The sequence below is a fragment of the Ranitomeya variabilis genome, unplaced genomic scaffold (assembly GCF_051348905.1).
Source record: "Ranitomeya variabilis isolate aRanVar5 unplaced genomic scaffold, aRanVar5.hap1 Scaffold_138, whole genome shotgun sequence".
NCBI lineage: Eukaryota > Metazoa > Chordata > Amphibia > Anura > Dendrobatidae > Ranitomeya > Ranitomeya variabilis.
In genome coordinates, this window is record NW_027507951.1 from 207,633 (window position 1) to 224,146 (window position 16,514).

The 16,514-nt window shown below is 44.2% G+C and overlaps 1 long non-coding RNA gene across 1 annotated transcript; it reads left to right on the top strand.

The window, feature by feature from the left end:
* The first annotated feature begins 3,791 nt into the window (after positions 1-3,791).
* LOC143789240 (uncharacterized) lies at positions 3,792-5,647 on the top strand. Its single transcript, XR_013219030.1, has 3 exons — positions 3,792-5,253; positions 5,359-5,496; positions 5,588-5,647. It is a non-coding gene; the product is annotated as an uncharacterized LOC143789240 (long non-coding RNA).
* Positions 5,648-16,514: the final 10,867 nt, after the last annotated feature.

Sequence of the window (16,514 nt, forward strand, 5' to 3'; positions counted from 1 at the left end):
AGTTCTCGTAGGTTTCATTGAGGTGTACAGAATGACCTACAGGGATGGAAGCATTAAAACCGCCGTTGTGGAGTAAAACTGATTTGAGACTTCTTTTTGAAGAATCTATAAAAAGACGCCATTGCGCTGAATCATATTGGATTTTGAATTGAACCATCAAACCTTCGACATCGATGCAATAAACCAACTTATCTTCCTGGGCAAAGTAAGGAACAAACTCGTTTTCACGATGTCTGAACCATGAAAAAGACACTCCTGGCAACAATAAATTCTTGCTTTTGAGCCTTGATCCGAGTAACTCAGCGGCATATTTGAGAAGATTCAAGTCTCTTACCAAATCATTCATCTCCTCCTGGGAAAACAATTTTGGTCTTGTATCATCTTCAAAGTCAGAACTTGATTCATCATCTGGTTCAGGTATGACTCCACCTTCATCGGAGCTAGTTATCTCTTCCAAGGTAGCAGGGGCCTTGGGTACTGGTATATCTGTGCCATGGGGGATGGGACGAATTGCTGAGTGAATATTGGGGTATGAAATGGAATGCTTCCATTTTGAATTATACCCTTTCGCATTGCATGAACAAAAGTAACAATCGTCACTATGGTTCCTTTGCTCTCATCATACCATAGGAATCCCATAATGGAAAGCTTTTTTTTTACCCTTGAATCAATTTCGGAGGTCCTCAACACACCGTTTGCACACTTTATGAGGCGCCCAAGCTTTATCTTGATCTCCAAGCTTTAGTCCGAAATAAGCGAAGTATACTTTTTTCACAAAGTTTGTAATATTCAGCTGTTGCTTCAACACTGTATATTCACCACAAATGTAACAGAAACTGTCAGGCGAATTAATACTCTTCCGCTGAGCCATAGTGCTAATTTTGGGAAACACGGTTGAATATGACGAGCTAATGTAGCGCCCCCACTGCCGCAGGGCCGAGGGGTACCCGGTACCGGGCCTCTGAGTCTCTGCTCTGGGGTTGTCACGGTGGCTAGGCCCGGTCCGTGACCCTGCCGAGGGGCGTACAGTGATAGATATGATGGATGATGGTAGTGGTGGTGGTGCAGTAAATAACGAGGACACCAGGTTGCAGTCTCTTTACCTCTTTACTGAAGATCTCTGGGTCCTCAGTCCGGAATACGGTTCACCAGGCTACGCAAGTCCGGCCAGCCCAATGGCACCTCCAGAGTTCTCTTTGCAGGTGGAAATCTGTGCCTTCCCGCTAGCGCTATGTGTTGTGGTCCTCCCCTGCTGTGCTTACGGGATAGTACCCCACAACTGTTGTGTCTGTTTCTGATGTTCCCTCACAACTCGTTCGGATGATGTTCTTCTCCTCCGTCCCTCCCTGATGTTCTGGTTAGGACGGCACCTGTATGACGAGTAGGCTCGGAGCTCTTCCGGGACCCTAGAGTCGCCCCTCTCCTAGTGCGCCCCCCATGTCTTCATAGGTGATGTATGTGAGACAGCCCGCCTGAGACTGACTGTCCTGCCGTTGGTTTGAAGTATTGCTTGGAGCTAGATATATAAATACTTCCTCGGCGTTCCGGCCGCCGGTTGTGCGCCTCAGTAGGATGTTGCCTCGGTCTTACAGCACGACTCCTACTGGTATTTCTCCTCTTGCTTTGATCTCGTTTCTCACCCAGCACAATATATCTCGCTTCTGTTCCTTTCTTAGGGCACCGCCGCTATGCTGAGCAGGCACGGTCCCGTGACGTTCTTTCTTGTAGCCAGGCCTCTGTCAGGATCCCACCCCTGACAGGGACCCTACCGAATCTTTCCCCACAACACCCTCTGCCACAAGGTGTTGCCTGGTTCCAACCCAGTCAGCTTTCTTCCTAACTTCCTGCCTGACCCCCAGTTTTACCAGTATGTGAGGAGTGTCCTAATGAATAGAACCCTTAGCTCCCTCTGGAGGCCCGGCTGTGAAATGTATTGGTGTCTGTGATACCTGGTCAGATGAACTCCTTCAGTGCCATCAGACGTACCATAGCCCCCCTTAGCGGCGGAGCCACAGTACTGCAACGACCAGGACTCTGGGGCGCTGCACTAACATGAACTGAGATGAAAAAGTGTGAACAGGCGAGAACCAAGATAAAACAATCGAATCAAGCCCGAGCATGTCAGAGCCTGTTCGTTCAGCTTGCAACATGTTGATGCTGGTTTCATTAGCTCACTCTGAAAATTCTTTTCTTTGAAAGTTATATTTTTTTGGCATTGCATATCTTCAATGCATTGATGTGAATTAATTAATCGTAATTTTGACTTTCAAAACCCTAAGATAAAAAAATACCAAAAATTGAGAAAAATATACTAATTTGAAGAGAATTTTGCATTTTGTGGCAAATCCTGACGTCCAGGATTTTTTGCAATATTTTTTTCGTTTTCAGCACTCCAAAATACATGGAAATTAGATGAAAATAATTAAACAGCTTTTTAGTCTCAGACCTGTGTTATTTAGTCTGGAAAAAAGACGACTGAGGGGCGATCTAATAACCATGTATAAGTATATAAGGGGACAATACAAATATCTCTCCGAGGATCTGTTTATACCAAGGAATGTGACGGTCACAAGGGGACATTCTCTGCGTCTGGAGGAGAGAAGGTTTTTCCACCAACATAGAGGATCCTTTACTTTTAGGGCAGTGAGAATCTGGAATTCCTTGCCTGAGGACGTGGTGATGGTGAACTCAATCGAGTGGTTCAAGAGAGGCCTGGATGTCTTCCTAGAGTGTTAACAATATTGTATCTTACAGTTATTTGGTTCTTTAGAAGGACGTAGATCTGGGGATTTATTCTGACCGAATATAGGCTGAACTGGATGGACAAATGTCTTTTTTCGGCCTTGCTAACTATGTTACTATGTTACTTTGTTGCTATGTAAAATGGAAGGTGGATGGAAAATTAAAAAAGTTGTTGAAAAATAAAAAGTTGTGGATTTTAGGAAGGAAGGGAAAACTGAAAATGCAAAAAAGAAAAATGTAAGTAATGGAAATCATGGCAGAAATAAATATTTAAACATTTCTTCTGCTAAAACCTCAATCTCTATGGTTTTATACATGAGAAAAATCACGGATGTCTGAATGAGGTTTTAAGAAGATAAATCAGTTCAGATCTTTGGGAGGGTAATTTCACCATCTCCCTCTGTAACTCTGCATCAGGCATGTGTCCCACTGACCAGCCCACCCGAGGTGTCCACAGGGAATTTGCCAGATAGGAAGAAACCTGCCTGGTCCTGTTGTAATACATACTGTACTTTTGTGGATGTGAGATAACTGAGTGACATGGACACATGTATGTCATGTAATATGGCCACGGTGGTACAGAAAACTAAAAAAAGGAAGTCTTTTTTTTTATTTTTTATTATAATTATTTGTATGCTTTAGCCTCTATTATTTATTTTATTTTCACTTATTTATAACCTACGGTAATCATTTCCCTGACAGTCCGGTAGGCAGCTGCTGAGTTGTGTATTGTTTAGCAATAATGTATCACCCACAACAATAAATGGTAAAGAAAAACATTACATTCTTATAATTTACAGCAGAGGATATAATCTGTTTATAAAATCCACTATTTACAAACAAGGAGAAAACTGATTTTTCAATCTTTTCCAACCCAGATATATACATTTCTACTATATTAAACAGATGGGATATTTCTTTTCCCCATTCTCTGCCTCACTCACCAGTTGGCAGGAAACATGGCGGCCCAGCTGCTCTGATGTCACAATATTATGCTCAGGACTAGGGGGTCACTCAGAATTATGATGTCATAATGGCCTCATGGAATGTCCTGAGGGTATGTAATGTCTGAGCGCCGTGACATCAGTGCCATTTCTAGAGTTGATGCTTTTGCGGACACTTCACTTTGGCTGTGGAAGAGCGAACTAGTTTGTGTTACACATCTGGTGATTACTTCCATTGATTCTTTTTGATCTTTGATCAGAGCACAATAACACCGGTGCCACCGGAGAGCTTAGTTCTCCAATATTCGATCAGCCAGCTTCAGGTAACTTTGTCATGAGTGCCCGGGAGCTGCGTCAGCTGATTGCTGACAATGAGGCATGGCTGCGCCGACCAGAAAACCAAGGTAAGTGATATTTGGGGGAGACAGACAATATTCCCACCCTATAGGGCTCTCTTGGGAGGAAATATACCTGGGGTATGATGGGTCACATTTCAGGATAGACAGTGCAGGTTTACGAAGTCCAAAATAATGTCAGTTCTTTGAAGGGTTCCCCTTTCCCTAAACACCACAGCAGCAGATAGATCCATCACTATAGCCCAAAAGTGTTTGCTAACATTGGGAAAAATTCTGATAAATTCTCATTCATTTATAGGTCAGGCCATAATTGTCCATAGGTTGCGGTCTCATCAAAGAGATCAGGAAAGACCTTCTACCAGTGATGGACATCAGAGAGACAGCAATGCTGTCACTGAGAGGAGAAGGAGAACAACCCGAGATCCTCCAACTCGTAGGGGACAGGAAGAGAGAAGAGAAAGAAGCCGCTCTCCTCTAAGGCCAGCCCCTGCGGAGCCCTCCAGAACAACAGGAGAGAGCAGCAGGGGTGGTGACCGTCCCCTCCCATCTATTCAACAACAGGAAGTGGGTGTGATTACACCACCAGTGCCACAGGTGGCGGTGGTGATTCCTGTTGGCAGCAGAGTAAATATAATTCTCCCAACAAGGGATATAACCCCAGAGGAGGAGACCCAGTCATGTGTCATCTGTATGACCGAATATGAGATTGGAGAGCAGGTCATAGTCCTTCCATGTGACCACAGCTTCCATCAGGGATGTATTTCTAGATGGCTCCGCTCCAACCCTCTGTGCCCCCTGTGCCGTAACCACGTCTTCCAATGATGCACCAAAATGGAATCACAAGGCTTTAGGAAGAAAGCTATCTCCATGGTGCAGAAAGTGGAAGAGACCATACTGAATTCCAGCCCAGGTAAGGGACCTGTGCATATATTAAAACTACATTCCTTTGAAGGCTGTAAAAAAAACCCCTCACTTTTAATTTTCCTGAATTTCTGGTCTTGCCTTAGTTTAACATCAGCTTTGGTCAACATCTCACCAAGCATGAAGGGCTATGAACATCCCATAAACACCAGACGGTAAGTCATCTCTCATTCCCTCTGTCCCATGATATCTATGTCACATGTAACATATAAATAATTGTTCTTTTCACAGAAGGATGATCCAAGTCTGGAGAACATTGAGGAATGAGATCAAAATGACTTGTACTTTATGTAAGTAGATATTAGAATTTGTTTTCTTTTATTTTCCACAGATTATTAACTTTTTACTGGGAATCTATTGATGTCATGTAATAATTTGTCATTTTCTCTTCACAGAAATGTGTATTATTTTGCACATAAATCACCTTTATCTTCCCGCTGTTCTGGTCTCTCTGTAGTTTGCCATCAGCTTTGGTCACTATCTCACCAGGCATGAAGGGTTTTGTGAACATGGAAATCCCAAAACAGCTAATGGTAAGTTACCTCATTCCCTCTTCTCTCTCCACCCAATAATGATCACATTACATGCAATATAGAATTAATTGTTGTTTTCTCCTTTTTATAGAAGGAAGATCCAAGTCTGGAGAACATTGAGGAATTAGATCAGAACGACCTGCACTCCATGTAAGTAGATATTAGAATTTCTTTCTTTTAGTCTCCAGCTCATATTTAGTTACTTTTTATTAGGAATCTACTGATGAGATGTAATAACTTGGTGTCTTCTCTTCACAGAAATCTGCAGAAGTTACAGATCATTTCCATAATGATCCACAGATTCCTCATCTGCTTCATTGAGTCACCGATTCCATCACGTGCAGTGATGCTGATAACAGCTGAAGCTCCAGATTCGGATGTTACCATAAATTCTATTAATTGCAAACAATTTATAAAATTAAATAATATTTACCATCAATATGTCTGGTTGTGACTTTTTACTGTACAAATTGTTACATAACTTTCAGAGTACACAATTATAAGTGAGGGAGGTATCTATCATTAGTTGGTATAGGGGTAGCGATCACACTTAAAGAGGTTATGTACTTTATATTGATGGCCTATTCTTAGGATAGGTCAGAAACATCAGATCAATTTGGGTGTGACACAAAGTGATCAGCTGTTCCCCTAGTCCCCTTCCTGCAGTATGTGTCCCATCCTAATCCCATTCCTCAAGTAATTTGCCCCATCCTGGTCGCCTTTCTGGGGTATTGTGCCCCATCCTGGTCTCCCTCCTTCCAGGCTAATGTGCCCCCATCCTGGAGTAACGTGCCTCATCATGGGCCCCTTCCTGGGTAATAAGCTCTGTTCTGTTCGACTAAAAAAAAAAAAATTCTTACCACCACCACCCTAATTCCCATGATGTGCAGTGTCCTCTTTTTCAGCCGGCTCAAGCGCTGGCAGCTGACATCGGTATGCCCACCATGGTGTATGACATCACTGCCATGTGCCTCCAGGCACGACGATATTAGCTGCCATAATGAGGTGACGTGTGCACAACTATAGAAGGTGCCAGAGTAGGTTCCCACATCATAAATATATGTCCAAATACTTGGCACTGAACTTGATACGATCAATAACAGTATTTAATGTTGTTCACGAGGAAGTAAACAGAAAACGTTTCGGTCAAAATTAGACCTTCATCAGTTACAAGTAAGAAAAACAAAATAAATCCAACGAAAGGTTACATCAAAACACAAAATAAAGTATATACAATAGTATTGGTCAATCGTATTGTAGAAAATGACGGTAAAGCAGACAATAGCAAATTAGTCCAGTGTCACACATTAGAGTGCAAGGGTTAATATCCCTTGAGCAGGAAAGAGAGTGGACCGAAGGAGTTTTGTTGTGAAACAGTGGGAAAAAATTGAAGTTTATACCAGTTCACTTTACTTCAAAAATGTCCGAAAACCACAAGAGTGCTAACTCAGTTGCCAACTACCGTATATACTGGAGTATAAGCCGAGAATTTCAGCCCATTTTTTTAGGCTGAAATTGACCCTCTGGGCTTATACTCGAGTCATACCCAGGGGTCGGCAGGGGAGCGGGATCGGCAGCGGTCTAATAATACTCACCTGCTCCTGGCGCGGTCCCTGCATGTCTGTTCTCCGGGCGCTGACAGCTTGTTCCTGTAGTGAGCGGTCACATGGTACCACTCCCATAGGGGTGGGGCCGCATATTCATTACTGTAATGAGCGGTACCATGTGACTGCTCACTACAGGAAGAAGCTGCCGGCACCAGGGAACAGACGTGCAAGGACCACGCCAGGAGCTGGTGAGTATAATGCAGTGCGCGATATTCACCTGCTCCCCGTTCCACCGTCGGCGCCGCTGTGTCTTCTGTGTCCTCTGCACTGATGCTCAGGTTAGAGGGCGCGATGACGCAATTACTGTGCGCCGCCTGTTATGATCCGGTGGAAGGATCACCAAACTGACCTGATAGGTAAACCTGAATAGTAGGACAAGCTCCGGGAATGTGGGGAACTATACTGACCGCAATCCTGATCCTATCCACACACACTAAAGGCAGCCGTGGAGTGTTACCTAAAAACCTAGACGCCTCTTCACAGCCTGAGAAACTAGCTACCCCTAGAGAGAAAGCAAAGCCTCACTTGCCTCAGAGAAAACCCCAAAGTTTAGACAGCCCCCCACAAATAATAACGGTGAGTTAAGGGGAAAATACAAACGTAGGAATGAAAAACAGGTTTAAGCAAATGAGGCCCGCTAACACTAAATAGACAGAAGATAGCAGGGATCTGTGCGGTCGGTACAAAAACTATCAAAAACTATCCACGCAGAAAGTACAAGAACCCCCACACCGACTCACGATGTGAGGGGCGCACTTCAGGACGAGCCGAATGAAAGGCACGAACCAAATTGGCCGCATGGACATCAGAGGCGACAACCCAGGAATTATCCTCCTGACCATAGCCCTTCCATTTAACTAAGTACTGAAGCTTCCGTCTCAAAACACGAGAATCCAAGATCTTCTCCACCACATACTCCAACTCTCCCTTGACCAAGACCGGAGCAGGAGGGTCAACAGAAGGAACAACAGGCACCACATATCTCCGCAACAATGACCTATGGAACACATTGTGAATGGCAAATGATGCCGGGAGGTCCAAACGAAATGACACAGGGTTGAGGATTTCCAAAATCTTATAAGGACCGATGAAACGAGGCTTGAACTTAGGAGAGGAAACCTTCATCGGAACATAACGAGAAGACAACCATACCAAATCCCCCACACGAAGTCGGGGACCCACACAGCGACGGCGGTTAGCAAAGCGCTGAGCCTTCTCTTGTGACAACGTCAAATTGTCCACCACGTGGTTCCAAATCTGCTGCAACCTATCCACCACAGAATCCACCCCAGGACAGTCAGAAGGCTCAACCTGACCTGAGGAAAAACGAGGATGAAAACCAGAATTGCAATAAAAAGGCGAAACCAAAGTAGCAGAACTAGCCCGATTATTGAGGGCGAACTCAGCCAATGGCAAAAAAGTCACCCAATCATCCTGATCCACAGAAACAAAACATCTCAGATAAGTCTCCAAGGTCTGATTAGTTCGTTCGGTTTGTCCATTCGTCTGAGGATGGAAGGCCGATGAAAAAGATAATTCAATGCCCATCTTAGCACAAAAGGACCGCCAAAATCTGGACACAAACTGGGATCCTCTGTCAGACACAATATTCTCAGGAATACCATGCAAACGAACCACATTCTGAAAAAACAGTGGAACCAAATCGGAGGAGGAAGGCAGCTTAGGCAAGGGCACCAAATGGACCATTTTAGAAAAACGATCACAAACCACCCAGATAACAGACATCTTCTGAGAGACTGGAAGATCCGAAATAAAATCCATGGAAATATGCGTCCAGGGCCTCTTCGGGACAGGTAAAGGCAAAAGCAGTCCACTGGCACGAGAACAGCAAGGCTTAGCCCGAGCACAAATCCCACAGGACTGCACAAAGGAACGCACATCCCGCGACAAGGAAGGCCACCAAAAGGACCTAGCCACCAAATCCCTGGTACCAAAAATCCCAGGATGACCCGCCAACACCGAAGAATGAACCTCGGAAATGACTCTACTGGTCCATCTATCCGGGACAACCAGTCTCTCCGGTGGACAACGGTCAGGTCTATTGGCCTGAAATTCCTGCAGTACCCGTCGTAAATCAGGGGAGATGGCAGACAAAATCACCCCCTCTCTGAGGACACCAGCCGGTTCAGAAACTCCCGGAGAGTCAGGCACAAAGCTCCTAGAAAGAGCATCAGCCTTCACGTTCTTCGAACCCGGAAGGTATGAAACCACGAAATCGAAACGAGAGAAAAACAGCGACCATCGAGCCTGTCTAGGATTTAGCCGTTTAGCAGACTCGAGATAAGTCAAATTCTTGTGATCCGTCAAGACCACCACACGATGTTTGGCTCCCTCTAGCCAATGTCGCCACTCCTCAAATGCCCATTTCATTGCCAACAACTCCCGATTACCAACATCATAATTCCGCTCGGCAGGCGAAAACTTTCTTGAAAAGAAAGCACATGGCCTCATCACAGAGCCATCAGAGCTTCTCTGTGACAAGACAGCCCCAGCTCCAATCTCAGAAGCATCAACCTCGACCTGGAAGGGCAGAGAGACATCCGGCTGACGCAAGACAGGAGCCGAAAAAAACCGACGTTTGAGCTCCTGAAAGGCCTCCACGGCCGCAGGAGACCAATTCGTCACATCAGAACCCTTCTTGGTCAAATCCGTCAAAGGCTTAACCACACTGGAAAAATTAGTGATGAAGCGACGGTAAAAATTAGCAAAACCCAAGAACTTCTGAAGACTCTTTACCGATGTAGGTTGAGTCCAGTCATAAATAGCCTGGACCTTGACTGGATCCATCTCAATGGTAGAAGGAGAAAAAATAAAGCCCAAAAAGGAAACCTTCTGGACTCTGAAGAGACATTTAGAGCCCTTCACAAACAAGGCATTGGCTCGCAGGACCTGAAATACCATCCTGACCTGCTTCACATGAGATTCCCAATCATCAGAAAAGACCAAAATATCATCCAGGTACACAATCATAAACCTATCCAGATATTCTCGGAAGATGTTGTGCATGAAGGACTGGAACACAGAAGGGGCATTAGAAAGCCCAAAAGGCATCACCAAGTACTCAAAATGGCCTTCGGGCGTATTGAATGCTGTTTTCCATTCATCGCCCTGCTTTATACGCACAAGATTATACGCTCCACGAAGATCTATCTTGCTGAACCAACTGGCCCCCCTAATCCAAGCAAACAGATCGGACAACAGTGGCAAAGGATACTGAAATTTGACCGTGATGTTATTTAGAAGGCGATAATCTATACAGGGTCTCAGAAAACCATCCTTCTTGGCCACAAAAAAGAACCCTGCACCCAAAGGGGACGAGGACGGGCGAATATGCCCCTTCTCCAAAGACTCCTTGATATAACTCCGCATAGCGGCATGTTCTGGTACAGACAAATTAAAAAGTCGTCCCTTAGGGAACTTACTACCAGGAATCACATTTATGGCGCAATCACAATCCCTATGAGGAGGTAGGGCACTGGACTTGGGCTCATCAAATACATCCTGGTAGTCCGACAAAAATTCAGGGACTTCAGAAGGAGAAGAAGCAATAGACACCAAAGGAGCATCGCCATGAATCCCCTGGCAACCCCAACTTGACACAGACATTGCTTTCCAATCCAGGACTGGATTATGAGCCTGGAGCCATGGCAGACCTAAAACGACAACATCATGCAAATTATGTAACACAAGAAAGCGAATCACCTCCTGATGTGCAGGAGTCATGCACATGGTCACTTGAGCCCAGTACTGAGGTTTATTCTTGGCCAATGGCGTGGCATCAATTCCCTTTAGTGGAATAGGGAATTGCAAAGGCTCCAAGATAAAACCACAGCGCCTGGCAAAAGACAAATCCATCAAATTCAGGGCAGCACCTGAATCCACAAAAGCCATAACTGAGTAGGATGACAGAGAGCAAATCAAAGTAACAGACAAAATGAATTTAGGCTGTACAGTACCAATGGTGACAGACTTAGCGAAGTTTTTTTATGCGCTTAGAACAATCTGAGATAACATGAGCAGAATCACCACAGTAAAAGCACAACCCATTCTGACGTCTGTGATTTTGCCGTTCAATTCTGGTCAGAATCTTGTCACATTGCATAGACTCAGGCTTCTGCTCAGAAAATACCGCCAGATGGTGCACTGGTTTGCGCTCCCGTAAGCGCCGATCAATCTGAATGGCCAAAGACATTGACTCATTCAGACCCGCAGGCGTGGGGAACCCCACCATAACATCCTTAATGGCTTCAGAAAGACCCTTTCTGAAAATCGCTGCCAGGGCACACTCATTCCATTGAGTGAGCACAGACCATTTCCTAAACTTCTGACAGAAAACCTCTGCTTCATCCTGACCCTGGGAGAGAGCCAGCAAAACCTTTTCTGCTTGGTCTACCAGATTAGGTTCCTCATAAAGCACTCCAAGCGCCAGAAAAAATGCATCCACATTTTGCAATGCAGGATCTCCCGGTGCCAGAGAGAATGCCCAATCTTGAGGGTCACCACGCAACAAAGAAATAATAATTTTAACTTGCTGAACCGGATCACCAGAGGAACGAGGTCTCAGAGAAAGGAATAATCTGCAATTATTTTTAAAGTTCAAAAACCTAGATCTGTCTCCGGAGAACAGCTCAGGAATAGGTATCTTAGGCTCTGACATAGGACTGCGGACTACATAATCCTGAATGCCTTGTACCCTAGCAGTGAGATGATCCACACTAGAAGACAGACTCTGAAGGTCCATAGCTGCAGCTGAATTCTGAACCACCCAGAGATTAAGGGAAGGAGAGAGGCTAGACACACTGCAGAGGAAGAAAAAAAAAAAAATGAACTCAGGATTTCTCTTATCCCTCTTTTGCGATGCATTAACTCTTTACGGGCCTGCTGTACTGTTATGATCCGGTGGAAGGATCACCAAACTGACCTGATAGGTAAACCTGAATAGTAGGACAAGCTCCGGGAATGTGGGAACTATACCGACCGCAATCCTGATCCTATCCACACACACTAAAGGCAGCCGTGGAGCGTTACCTAAAAACCTAGACGCCTCTTCACAGCCTGAGAAACTAGCTACCCCTAGAGAGAAAGCAAAGCCTCACTTGCCTCAGAGAAAACCCCAAAGTTTAGACAGCCCCCCACAAATAATAACGGTGAGTTAAGGGGAAAATACAAACGTAGGAATGAAAAACAGGTTTAAGCAAATGAGGCCCGCTAACACTAAATAGACAGAAGATAGCAGGGATCTGTGTGGTCGGTACAAAAACTATCAAAAACTATCCACGCAGAAAGTACAAGAACCCCCACACCGACTCACGATGTGAGGGGCGCACTTCTGCTCCCCAGAGCTACCAGCAAGCGAAAAATCACATATAAGCAAGCTGGACTGAACACATCATATACTGAGAAACATATTCAAGGAAACAATGAGCAAAAAGAACTAGCAAGACTTAGCTTCTCAGAAATAGACAGGTCACCAGGAAAATCCAGGAGAGGTCAGAACCAGTACTGAATACAACGACAGCAGGCAACAAGTAAAGGTCCAGGTGGAGTTAAATAGGAACCAGCATAAAAGGAAATGAGGCAGCTGAGCCCAGCTCCAGACCCGCAGTATCGCTAAAGGCCACCAGAGGGAACCCAGACGGAATTCACAACAGCCACCCTCTGCCTGAACAGTCAGTGCCGAGGACGGGGAAGACACAGCGGCAGTCGGCGGTGGAACGGCAAAGGTGAATATAGCAAGTGCCGAGGGCCTGAGAGGTGAGTATGTCATTTTTAATTTTTTTTATTGCAGCAACAGCATATGGGGCAAATATCTGTATGGAGCATCTTATGGGGCCATGTGCAGCATTATATGGGGCAAATATCTGTATGGAGCATCTCATGCGGCCATGTGCAGCATTATATGGGGCAAATATCTGTATGGAGCATCTTATGGGGCCATGTGCAGCATTATATGGGGCAAAGGCAGCAAAAATTGAGACAGAGAGACTCATTGCCACAGACAGTAAAAGTAATCCCCAAATATTCTTTAGCTACGTAAATAGTAAGAAACTAAAAAATGATAGTATTGGCCCCCTTAAAAACAGTCTGGGTGAAATGCTGGATGAGGATGAGGAAAAAGCCAATATGCTAAATGACTTTTTTCATCAGTATTTACACAAGAAAACCCCATGGCAGACAATATGATCAGTGATAACAAAATTTCCCCATTAAATGTCACCTGCTTAACCCAGCAGGAAGTACGGTGGCGTCTAAAAATCACTAAAATTGACAAATCTCCGGGCCCGGATGGGATACACCCCCGAGTACTGCAGGAATTAAGTACAGCCATTGAAAGACCATTATTTTTAATCTTTAAAGACTCCATAATAACAGGGTCTGTACCACAGGACTGGCATATAGCAAATGTGGTGCCAATATTCAAAAAGGGGACAAAAAATTAACTCGGTAATTATAGGCCAGTAAGCTTAACCTCTACTGTGGGTAAAATCCTGGAGGGCGTTCTAAGGGATGCTATGCTGGAGTATCTGAAGAGGAATAACCTCATGACCCAATATCAACACGGGTTTACTAGGGACCGTTCCTGTCAGACTAATCTGATCAGTTTCTATGAAAAGGTAAGTTCCAGACTGGACCAAGGGAACGCAGTGGACGTAGTGTATATGGACTTTTCAAAAGCTTTTGATACGGTGCCACACAAAAGGTTGATACATAAAATGAGAATAATGGTGTTAGGGGAAAATATGTGTAAGTGGATTAAGAGCTGGCTCAGGGATAGGAAACAAAGGGTGGTTATTAATGGAGCACTGGGTCGTGGTTAGCAGTGGTGTACCACAGGGGTCAGTATTGGGCCATCTTCTTTTTAACATATTTATTAATCACCTTGTAGGGGGCATACAGAGCAGAATTTCTATATTTGCAGATGACACTAAACTCTGCAGGGTAATAAATACAGAGGAGGACAATTTTATATTGCAGGAGGATTTATGTAAACTAGAATCTTGGGCTGATAAATGGCAAATGAGCTTTAATGGGGATAAATGTAAGGTCATGCTCTTGGGTAGAAGTAATAAGATGTATAACTATGTGATTAATTCTAAAACTCTGGGCAAAACTGTCACTGAAAAGACCTGGGTGTATGGGTGGATGACAAACTCACATTTAGTGGCCAGTGTCAGGCAGCTGCTACAAAGGCAAATAAAATAATGGGATGCATTAAAAGAGGCATAGATGCTCATGAGGAGAACATAATTTTACCTCTATACAAGTCACTAGTTCGACCACACTTAGAATACTGTGTACAGTTCTGGTCTCCGGTGTATAAGAAAGACATAGCTGAACTAGAGCGGGTGCAGAGAAGAGCGACCAAGGTTATTAGAGGACTAGGGGGTCTGCAATACCAAGATAGGTTATTACACTTGGGGCTATTTAGTTTGGAAAAAAGAAGGCTAAGGGGTGATCTTATTTTAATGTATAAATACATGAGGGGACAGTACAAAGACCTTTCTGATGATCTTTTTAATCATAGACCTGAGACAGGGACAAGGGGGCATCCTCTTTGTCTGGAGGAAAGAAGGTTTAAGCATAATAACATATGCGGATTCTTTACTGTAAGAGCAGTGAGACTATGGAACTCTCTGCCGTATGATGTAATGAGTGATTCATTGCTTAAATTTAAAAGGGGACTGGATGCCTTTCTTGAAAAGTATAATGTTACAGGTTATACAGTTGTGGCCAAAAGTATTGACACCCCTGCAATTCTGTCAGATAATACTCAGTTTCTTCCTGAAAATGATTGCAAACACAAATTCTTTGTTATCATTATCTTCAATTAATTTGTCTTAAATGAAAAAACACAAAAAGAATTGTCCTAAAGCCAAATTGGATATAATTCCACACCAAACATAAAAAGGGGGTGGACAAAAGTATTGGCACTGTTCGAAAAATCATGTGATGCTTCTCTAATTTGTGTAATTAACAGCACCTGTAACTTACCTGTGGCACCTAACAGGTGTTGGCAATAACTAAATCACACTTGCAGACAGTTGACATGGATCAAAGTTGACTCAACCTCTGTCCTGTGCCCTTGTGTGTACCACATTGAGCATGGAGAAAAGAAAGAAGACCAAAGAACTGTCTGAGGACTTGAGAAACCAAATTGTGAGGAAGCATGAGCAATCTCAAGGCTACAAGTCCATCTCCAAAGACCTGAATGTTCCTGTGTCTACCGTGCGCAGTGTCATCAAGAAGTTTAAAGCCCATGGCACTGTGGCTAACCTCCCTAGATGTGGACGGAAAAGAAAAATTGACAAGAGATTTCAACGCTAGATTGTGTGGATGTTGGATAAAAAACCTCGACTAACATCCAAACAAGTTCAAGCTGCCCTGCAGTCCAAGGGTACAACAGTGTCAACCCGTACTATCCGTCAGCGTCTGAATGAAAAGGAACTGTATGGTAGGAGACCCAGGAAGACCCCACTTCTTACCCCGAGACATAAAAAAGCCAGGCTGGAGTTTGCCAAAACTTACCTGAAAAAGCCTAAAACGTTTTGGAAGAATGTTCTCTGGTCAGATGAGACAAAAGTAGAGCTTTTTGGGCAAAGGCATCAACATAGAGTTTACAGGAGAAAAAAAGAGGCATTCAAAGAAAAGAACACGGTCCCTACAGTCAAACATGGCGGAGGTTCCCTGATGTTTTGGGGTTGCTTTGCTGCCTCTGGCACTGGACTGCTTGACCGTGTGCATGGCATTATGAAGTCTGAAGACTACCAACAAATTTTGCAGCATAATGTAGGGCCCAGTGTGAGAAAGCTGGGTCTCCCAAGTCAAAATCATAAATCTACCCTACATATAAAAATATTCTTTATTATTAAAAACAAGGCAAACTCTGCTACCTATAGTGACAAAATACACACAAAAAGAAAACCAAAGTGCTCAAAAACTGCCCAAGACTTATTGGGGGTATCTAGACACCCTTGCTGAGGCTCCTACACCTGACCCCTACCTGGCTGCGGAGGTAGACGCCCTAGGGGGGAACGTTGTAGCGCCCCCGCTCCATGATGGCTAGCCCTACTGGCCCTAATGCACCCTGTAGCCACTAGTGAGAGCCTCTACCCACGGACTAAATGAACCTCTGTAACTATACACAGAACACCTTTGCTAGGGAAAAGCTAGGTCCCCAATACATATAAAATCAATATGAACACATATGGCGAAATGTGATATATAAAGTAGGTGATGACTACTTTAGCTGTGAGCAATATTATTCCAATAGATGTGAATATAATACATATACCATAAATAGTCCACACCTTAAAACTATATTAGGGGCTAGTCCAACTATGTTTTCCATGTGCATTTGCCAATATGGGAATCCCCACTTCCTTTACTCAG